The sequence below is a fragment of the Lonchura striata genome, chromosome 12 (assembly GCF_050655825.1).
Source record: "Lonchura striata isolate lonStrDom1 chromosome 12, ASM5065582v1, whole genome shotgun sequence".
NCBI classification, from domain to species: domain Eukaryota; kingdom Metazoa; phylum Chordata; class Aves; order Passeriformes; family Estrildidae; genus Lonchura; species Lonchura striata.
Genome location: NC_140714.1, coordinates 15,007,124 through 15,015,824, shown reverse-complemented (window position 1 = coordinate 15,015,824; position 8,701 = coordinate 15,007,124). Strand labels below are relative to the sequence as shown.

The window sequence follows — 8,701 nt, the reverse complement described above, 5'->3', positions numbered from 1 at the left end:
CTTAAAAATTAGTCTCAACTTTTCAGTGTTTCAGAAAGGAAAATGTAGCTGCTGTAGCTGCTCTTTCAATCTGCCCCACTCACACACTCAGTCTGGTGTGGAGCCTCCTCCTACACATTTTTGGACACTTATGTGAAGCAAGCAGAAACCCCAAGCCTGCTGAGGTGGGAGCAGGTCTGGCACAGGATGTAGTCAAAGAAACCAGAGGATTAACAGCCATTAGGGAACCTCAGCCAGGCTTCAAACATAAAACCCAATACTTCCTGCGTGGCTGAGGAGCACATGCCTGAGGGACAGTGCCCCTTTATGTGCTCCCAGACACACTGTGTGTGCCTGGGTCTCCAGAGGCCAATGAGCTTCATTCAGCAGGGGCAAAAAATAGACAAAGATGAAATCAAATATCATGACATTTTCTCAACGTTTCTAGTCAAACAGAAAATTAAACAGGCTCAGTTTTATTGCCAGAATGTTAATTTATGCACGGCTTTGGGGAAAGCAGACTCAGGCACACACAGAAGGTCAGGTTCAATGCTGTTATTAGCTGTCCCTTCCTTCCTCCTAGAAATGTTCACAGAGCTACTTCCAAATCAAAGGGGAATATTTAACATAAGGAAGATGTGGGAGAAAGGCTGGAGATTTATACAAAGGATGAAAGCAAGGGCAGTTCAAGTCACTTGGTGGCAGACAGGCTGGGTGGGCACTATTGACCCCAAAATGATCTCTCCCTCTGCCCATGAGAGACTTCTGCTGTAACAGGGTTGTTGATGCACTGTACTGGGAGAGGTTGGGTTGGTTTGATGATGATGCAGTGACACTAAAATCTATTATTCTGTCACCATGAAATATGGAATGGGAGAGTTTACCCTCTTCAAATACCAAAGGCTCAATTAAGAAATAGAAAACTGATACTGAATCAAACAAGTTAAAGGAGTAGATATAGTCCTATATCGTGGTCATTAAAGCACTGTAAGGGAGGATAGGAAAGGCGGATTAAAAATAACAAAGAATTCCTAAGTACAAGTGTTGTCCCAGGCTTCTCAAAATCAGGATTTGTGCCACATCTGCACATGGATGTGTACGTGGGTATCCCATACACTCTCAGAGCTGCAGATTGAACCCCCTGTTTGCAGGCACTGCAGAACACAGCTGGCAATGTGGAACTAACACTGAATGCTCTGGCACAGATATCATATCCTCATGCATAGAGGAGAGCTGGGCCAGGCACAGAAAGGAGGGGGATTTGGAAAAAGTGCCAAATCATCCCTCTCCAGAGGTTCCAAACACCAGCTGCAGCTGTGAAAACGGATCCCCAAACCCACCAGCATCGTTAGAGGAAAAGGGAGCCTTCTTCCTTGAAATCACACTGCACAGAGCCTGTGAGCACAGTGTCACCAAGTCACGGTGGACAGCAGCTGGTGTGCAGGTTTCCACGGAGCTGTGGTATTTCTGAACTGATTCTGGATCATCTTTCCAAGATCTCTGGCATTTGAAGGAGCTGGATAGGAAAAATGGGCTGACTGCAGATGAAATGTGAACCTTGCTGGAATGAGCACTCATTACATTCAAAGGCTCACAAGAGAATTGAATGCTGTAATGATTTTTTACAAGTTTCAGTGAACAGATGCATTGTGAACCCCTCACAAAATCCCTCTTCTGAATTCATATTTACCAGCCCTTGGAAATGTCTTTTTCTTGGAAGATCAAACACCCTGACTCCTTCCAACTAATTAAATGGATTTCCCTGGGAATAAATTGCAGTTGTCACCTAATCAGATGGTGCATTTTCATATGATGTTGACTTTCTAGTGCTGAAGTATCTGAATTCCAGTGTTTTGCTTAGACTGTGTACCCTGCTTATGACTCAAGTCTAGTTTGTTAACAAAGAAGTTAACAGCTCACTGGAAAAATTTATGCTGCCAATTCAAGCCCCCTTTTCAGGTTTCTTTGCTTCTTCCTTCATATTCTTACCAGGGTGTAACTGTTTCCCTTTTTTTTTTGAAAGCACTGAGGACTTAGCACATCACCAACATTCCTTGTGTCTTCTTGGATACTGTTTGTGGTCACACCAAGAAGCTCAGTGCCCCTTAGCTGTGGCTCAAGTCCTCTCCAAAGTTAGATATAAATTCTGGGTAAAAGTTTCATCAACAAGCCAAACAGCTCATGCTTACAGAGCAGCAGTGCCAGAAAAAAAAAGTCCAAATACAGAAAGCAAAGACACAACAATGATTTCTGATGTAATTCACTGGGAAGGACTTAAGTTGTCCTGATGTGTCCCAAAGCCATCAGCAGTGTCAGCCCTTTGTCACTACTGCAGGTGATGGAAAATGCAACCCAAGTCAAACCAGGTGGAGAAACTGATGCACTCAGTGAAAGAGTGTTCATTTACTTTTTAACACCAGTAATGGGCTGATCCAGAAATTCAGTTTTCAGTAATTTTAGTAGCAATGGGACCAAGTGCAGAGGATAACCCTGGCAGAGGTGACAATGTGTACTAAAACAAACTGAGCCTTTTGGGATGGTGAGCTTCTTGGGAGCAATATCCCATATTCTTCCCTGGTGATATAACTATGAAGCAACTCCATCTGGTAACCCATATCCCTTGCACCAGTGAAATACTTATGCCCCAATATCCTATGTGACAAAACCCTGAGCTACACCTGGTCACATTGCATTTGTTCCTCAGAGAAGCTTGGAGGGATGCAGTTCCTTGCCAGGAGTTTTTCAAGGCATCACAAACCATGTGCCAGTTTCTTACTCATAGTCAGTGTCACAATATGAAAACATGACCAAAGTCTTGTGGTGCAAACCATTAACACATTGAAGCCACTAAAGGTGACACTTGCATTTCTGCTCTAGGTACCAACTCTGCAGAGCATTAGTCCCAGGCTAAGCAGGAAGACATTTGACTAGGAGCCAGGATTTCCAGGGCTCTTGTGAAGAATCCTCCTGGTGCACATAAAAATACAGGCCGGTTATATGAGCTTAGAAGTGAACATTGAGCAAAGGGGTTTGAGGGTACACCCAGGGATAGGAAACCCCACTAGAAGGACTCTGCTGAAGTTGCAAAGGCCATGGAACAGGCCCTGAAAGACACTGAAATGTTTGCATGACCAAAAGGTCAATTACACAAAGTGTATGCCTTCAGTAAACCTTTGAGAAGTGAATTTTTTGAAAGAGGAAGCAAATTGTCTATCTCTTATCCTTACATGTCTTCTCCTCCAAACCAGTATGAACACAGCATGACCAAACTTTCTAGCCCTCTTACAAAGAGTGATGGTGGGTCAGCAGGGACACAAGCAGAACACTTAAGTCCCACTGCTACAGAAAATCAGGCTTGTAAATTGTTCTCAAATTGGACAAACTTGGTGTGGTTTGTTTGGGGTTTTTTTAGGTTAAGTGGGGTTAATGTTTGGATGAGAAGCACATTCCAATGTGATTTCACCACTGAAATGCTGCCATCTCTGGGGTGGAGTCCTGCAGCTGCTGGTGGTGCACATGTATTTTGCTCAATACATCCAAAGAACAACTGAGGATACATCACTCTTGGGGTAGGATGCTGACTTGAACATTCTTGGTCTTGCTATGTGTGCCAAGGAAAGTAAAGGACTTTTGCTTTCTCTGAGAACTGCGGTATTTTTCAGCTGTATTGATTGCAAGGGGGAAAGAGAAGATATCTCCCTCATCAGAAAGGCAGAAGGCCGATGGTGGCAGCACAGAGGGACATCTCTCTGGAGTAATAATCTGTCCTCCCACTCCTTGCCTTCACATCTACACCTCTTCCCCAAGGACCATGCAGCACTACCTTGCTGGCTGCCAACATGAGAGACCCTGAGTGCAGATCAGGAAGCTCTGAGGAACACCGGCATGTGCTGGCACTCACCTGGCAGTCAAGAGTGGTTCCTCATCCCTTCACCTGGCAGTCAAGAGTGGTTCCTCATCCCTTCACCTGGCAGTCAAGAGTGGTACCTCATCCCTTCATATCCCCCAGGCAATGACTGAGCAGCTAAGAGTTGTGCAGGGCTATCAAACACACAGAGCAAGATTCCACCTAATAATTGCTCACACCTTTCCCCCAGCCTCCCCTCATGCCTTGCCAGCTCTCTTCATCCTTCCTCAGAGCAGGCTGAAGCCACTTCATATCCTGCTGGCTTTATTCCAGCTGCCTTGACACAACACAGTTTTTCCAATTCCTAATCACACATTTCCTGGCATGATCCCCATTGGAAAACCCAAGTTCTGATAAAGTTTGATGACCTTTCCTTTATTATTTCCCACGGCACTCTTCAGTCCCCAATAGGTTCTAAAACTGGGATTTGCCTTCCTGGAAAGCCAGACACTGGGGGTGAATGACTCAAGACCTTGGCATGAGGCTTCAGCAGCCCAAGGACACAAAAGCAATACCTCCCCCCATTACACAGTGGATCCAACAGTAGGAAGTATTATTTTGCAGGGCTGTGCTCCGTGATTTCCTAGAAAAGCAACAAAAATGCCACATGTGTTTGTGTTTCCATGTGAATTCAGCACAAGGAAATCCACACAGGCCACATGTGGTTTAGAAATTGTAGGTGTTGTGAGCCTCATGTCTGCATAATGTCTTGCCCTTGGTATGCAGTAAACATTCCACATCTTTAGGGGAAACTCCCACATAGGCAGGGGAAGGAGGGGCTTTAAAACCCCAGATCCAAACTTCAGCACAAAGGCACGAGCAGACAATAAATTTTCCATCTGCAAAGGAAGTGTCCAATTTCACCCGCTGATTTTGATATGCTGCTTAAACGAGGAGATTGTGCAAGAGCAATCACAGAGGGACCAAAAAAAACCCTGCCTGGCCACACTTAAACTGAAGAGGGAAAGATGCCTGAGAGTTAAGGGTCTGCCAACCACCAGGTCACACTGCAGAAGTCGATGGGGCCAGATTTCTACCCAGCTTTGCAGCTCACAATCAGAGCCTTGTTCAGAAAGAAAAATCAGCTCTTATCTCACTACCAAAAAAGTCAATATAGTAGAGCACTCAGCTTGGAACAAGATTCTGAGCAATTGCTAAATCATATCCTCCATGTCAGAAGAAACTTGACTCTGGATAAATGCAGAGTACCGACTCTGGGATAAATTTCTGCCTGTCACACAGGACCGTGTGTCCCTTTGACAGCACCCTCTGACATAAGGATGTATGTCCCAACATTGTTTTCCTTTTTCTCTCACTTTATTTTTTAAGAAAATATATTATAAAAAATAAAAATAACAAAACCTGGTTCTAAATGTAGAGTAATTCAATCTGAAAGACAAAGAACATGAAAATTATTTGAACTGAAGCAAGAATGTGGCTACCGAATCAAGCCAAATATTCCCTTAGATTTTCTGCTGAAGAAAAACCACAGATTCTGATTCAAGTATGAATTGAGATTGAAAATATAACATCCATAGAATCATTAAGGTTGGAAAAGACACCCGAGATAATTCAGTCACACCAATGAAAAAGTCATATAGGGAAAAATTGTTCAAGGAATGATTAAAAAAAAAAAAAAAGCCATGAGGTCATTTTTATTGATTCCAGGTTGAACTTTTTAGATTAATTATAGAAGAAAAAATAGGTACTGACAGCTCAATGTTGACTTTTAAGCTGGTTATTAGAACAAAGCAGGCCAAGCGTGATCTTTAGAGGAAATATGTTCTGATAGGGTGCTGGTGCATGTTTCTTAGGTAACTGGACTCTGGCCAAACCATCTGGCTCTTCTGCATTTCATTCTAACAAAGAGGACTTCACAAAGACTGGAAGAAAATCCTGTGCACAAGAAATGGAAGAAACATGCCCAGAAATGTGCCATTCAAGGAGATATTTGATATATTTCAGAAGGATTTAGAGGAAAGAAGGTACCAAAATTAAAAACAAAACCTGAAAAAAGAGCTTGTACCTGAGAAAAAAGCAGTACAGTACCTGCATTGTGGGATTTTGTATTATTTGATCCTCTGTAGGAAACAAGCATCTTACTATTGAAAAAGAAAGCCTCTTTCTCCCAGGGCAGAAGAGAGCAGCAATCCCAGGGTCACAGTTCCCTAACCAGACCTTGGATCAGGAAGCCCCAGAATGCAGTTTGCCTGCCCTCTTTCCACCAAAACTCAGGGACAGCCACCTAAACCTGAACACAACAATGCTTTCCTGTGATGTAGACAACCAAGCAAAACAGCACCAACCCAAATCACAGCCTGCTCATCTCCAGCCTGTTCAGCACCAGGGAGAAACACAAGTCCTCCTCAAAGTCCACTAAATCCACTGCCTTTCATTTTGGTAGCCAAAGCAGATTTGGATTCACAGGGTTGTCTGTGGCAGGCACATTCTTTTCTCTCTCAGGATTTTTCCATAGAGGAGCACAGAGGAAAGAAAGAGAAAACAATTTATGTTTCTGCTCCTTGTTTTTTCCATGTGGAATGTGTTTTGAGAATTGTTTACCTGGGGTGATTGCTTGAATGGATTCTGGTGAAGATGGTTTGAGCCTGATGGCCAATCCAACCCACCTGTGTCTGGACTCTCGAGAAGAGGGTCACGAGTTGGGAGTTGGATGTGGTAGTTAGAGAAAGTAATATGTAGTTTTAGTATCTGCCTTTATATAGTATATGAATGTATATAGTATAGTTATAATAAAGAAATCATTCAGCCTTCTGAACTGGAGTCAGCCATCATTATTTTTTTCCACCAGGTTCACCTGCATTTACAATAGTGTTCTGTTGTGGAGAACAAGAATATTACTGTGTCCTCATCTCTCATTGGGAGCAGCATCCACACACACAGGCTCCACATCTTACATGATAAACCTGTGTTGAGCTGACAACCACAGAAAACTTGGCAGGGAAAAGGGGATAATTAGGACTCTCAGCAGATGCTCCTAATCTGCTCTCCAAGTCAGATGGGGGCTTTGTTGACAAATTCCATGGGTTCATTTGGGTGTCAGAGGAGTTTCTCCCAATTTCAGGCCAGCCAAGAACTCTGTCATGTCCTGCACAGTGAGCTTACACTGTGTCCCTCCTCTTCATCAGCCAGGCACAGGATCAAACAACAACAGGACACAGCAGAGAGAGGCTGACCTTGGCCAGCTCTGGGATATCCTGTGACATCTCATTTCTCTGTCAAGGCTCATGTGTTTTCATTCAGGTTCCCACCTGCGCTGCATTTGTGGCAGATATCCCCATGCAGACAACAACCCTGGCTCCTTGAAGTGGCCTGTGACAGTCCTTGTGCAAGGTGAGAGGGTCTGCTTCACACAGGACAGCCAACAGCTGGCAGGACAAGTCTGATTGTTCCAAGGGAGCCTCAGGTTTGTCCTGCAGGTGAAGGAGTAGAGCCTCTCCGGCAGTCCAGGAGGGTTAGAGATCTCCCAGCTGTGAGCTGTGTATATGTGTATGCAAATTTAAACAATTATAACAATTTAAACAATTATTAACTATGAAATAGCAGCTTTGGTGCCTGATAGTTATTCTTGGAGCTTTTGGTTTTCATTGTCCTGGAAATCTTTTATTGAGCTGTGGACTTGGAGTGTTAAGCCAATGGTTCAAGTCAGAGTAAACAGCTCTGACCCCATCATCACGCTTCCCTTTGTCTTTTCCTCTCCTCCAGGCTCCCAGCAACACCAGGCTTTACCCTCTGCTCCCAGCTCCTCAGGCAGTTTGTCAGATGGCCCTGCCAGCCTCCAGCACCCTCTGCATGAGCAGGGATGGCAAACTGCTGAAACCAAAGGAAGGTGTGACTGACAGAGCTCATCACCAGAGTTAAAGCCCAGGAGCCCTGATCCACGAGGCTGTGCTCCTGCAGAGCCCCAGGCAGCTCCCAGCCAGCACTGCCCAGGCAGGGCCACACGAACACAGCCAGCTCTCCCCTTTCCCACGTCCCAGCTCCTCACTTGGTTGATTTCAGTCTCAGCAAAACTACGTCTGTGCTGCTCACTTTCATCATTGACTCTGCAAGGAACTGAATTTCTTCCACCTCACCTGGAGAGAGGGTCAAAATCCAAAGGCAAAACTTTTTGCCTTATCCAGAAGTTTTTTCTCTGCATGAATGGTCTCAAAGGTGCTGGCAGTAAATGCATTGACTTTTCATTTTGCACTTTTTCAGCTTTCACTGCCCTAAAACTACTTTTCCCCTCAAGTGAAAAGGTGCATAATCATCAAAAATCTTTGGTCTTAGTATAAAATGATGGATGTAGAATGAACCATTCTAAAGGGTGCCCAAAGGAGCTGGTCCCCTCTCTCGTGTTCCCCCCATTTATCCTCTTTGCCACAGCTCTGGTGCTCTGCAGAACTCACTGAACCACCTCCCCACATACAGCAAACCTGCTTCTGGCACCTTATCAAGGTGCACCTTCCCAGCACAAAGCCTGCCAAGCACCAGGACCTGTGCCAGGGAGGAGATGGAAAGACACAGCTGGGAGTGGGGAGAGGATGTAACAGTTCACCACTGCCAGGAAGAAGAAATCAGCTGCAGCATCTAAAATTCACCCTTGTGACTCTGGCACCCAAGGTGTGACTGAAACAGAGAAGTCAGTGAACAGAGCTGGAACCTGTGCACCTCCTGACCGCAGCAATTCCACTCCCCCTTGATGCCTCACTTTGGTCCCCTTCACCAAATTTCTCTGAGAAACAGGGCAAGAAACTCCATTTCATATTTTCCATCCTCTCTCCCCTCCTGATTTGATTGCAGAAATTTCAAAAG

At 44.7% G+C, this 8,701-nt stretch overlaps 1 long non-coding RNA gene across 1 annotated transcript; it reads left to right on the top strand.

Annotated features, from left to right (window-relative positions):
• The first annotated feature begins 340 nt into the window (after positions 1-340).
• LOC146766258 (uncharacterized) lies at positions 341-8,311 on the top strand. The gene is made up of 2 exons (XR_014958071.1): positions 341-7,237; positions 7,610-8,311. It is a non-coding gene; the product is annotated as an uncharacterized LOC146766258 (long non-coding RNA).
• Positions 8,312-8,701: the final 390 nt, after the last annotated feature.